Source organism: Elephantulus edwardii, unplaced genomic scaffold, assembly GCF_000299155.1.
Source record: "Elephantulus edwardii isolate Elephantulus edwardi_28Jun2011 unplaced genomic scaffold, EleEdw1.0 scaffold00008, whole genome shotgun sequence".
Lineage (NCBI taxonomy): Eukaryota > Metazoa > Chordata > Mammalia > Macroscelidea > Macroscelididae > Elephantulus > Elephantulus edwardii.
Window position 1 is genome coordinate 6073495 of NW_006399758.1, and position 1373 is coordinate 6074867.

Below are 1373 nucleotides of genomic sequence, written 5' to 3' on the forward strand. Positions count from 1 at the left end.
TAATAATAAATGTGTGTTCCCAGCCCAGAGCACACACTCCGCACTCTCTGCACTAACAGCCGGGGATAAGGGGCGAAAATTCAAACATTTGATTTAAATTTAACAAGTAGGAATTAGGAAATAAATGATAAAATATATTATCAATATAACTTCTTCAGGCAGAGAAATATTTATACTTTGGGGGGAAAATAAGAAGAAGAAATATGAAGCAGTATGCGTTTCAAAACCTACTGCTGTTCAAGTTTTGAAGGAACAAAGTTCATCCAGCTTCCAAGGAATTCCCTATGGGTGTGGTTTACCCAGAGGATAAGCCCTCTGAGCTCACACTGATTACGCTGCATTTTATGGGTCTCTGCAGAATCATTACTATGGCTCATTTTACTGTTTGCAATTGTCTTGGCCAACCTTGAAGATGAGTTCCAAATTGCTTTCATCTTGCAAATGCTTCTCCAGCTCTTCCTAAACTGACCAAGGTTTATCTCCAGTCAGTAATTCATTAGCAATGAGCACTCAATGGGACCAGCTTGGAGAACTACAATGGAGACTCTGTCCTTTACCTATCCCTTAAGCTTCACACCTCCATATTCCTACCCTATTATCACTGAAATTTGAAACAGTGACTGAAACAATGGGCTTAAGCGTGTTGGACATTGTGAGGCTGGATCAGGATCCAGCAGGGTTACCGGTATAGTTCATGTGTTCATGTAGGGGTCAGCACCTAACAACAAAAAACAACATTCCTGCGGCAGAGTAATGAGTGGTCTTGGTAAACATTATTGGCCAATTACCCAATGAAATAATGAACAGAAAATCTAATGAACATTTCTTTCTTCAAGAAAAAAATTCTACACAGTACTAGGCCACAAGCTGGTCTTTGGGAAAAGGATGTGTAATCTCCTCTCAGTGTGATTAACTGCCTCTGAAAATCCACCACTCAGCTATGGGTCAGTTCTGACTCAATGGTGCACAACAACAACAACAACAACAACAACATATATATGTACATGCACAGATGGTGATATTTGGTGGCCTAGTGATAAAGAGTTGTGCTGTCAACCTGAAGGCAAATGGTTTGAATCTATCAGCTGCTCCACAGAAGAAAGGTGGCCATTCTATTCCTACATAATTTACAGCCTCTGAAACTCATTGGAGATTCAGCTATGAGTCGATTCTGACTTTATAGCATAAAAGCTGAACAAAGACATTCCATATGACCTAGCTATTCCACTGCTTGGAATATACCCTGAGAGAATGAGAACTGAGACACAGAGATCTGTATACCAGTATTCATAGTAGCATTATTCACCATCACAAGAACATAGAAACTGCCCAAATGCCCAACCACAATTGAATAGATTGAGAAATTATGGTAT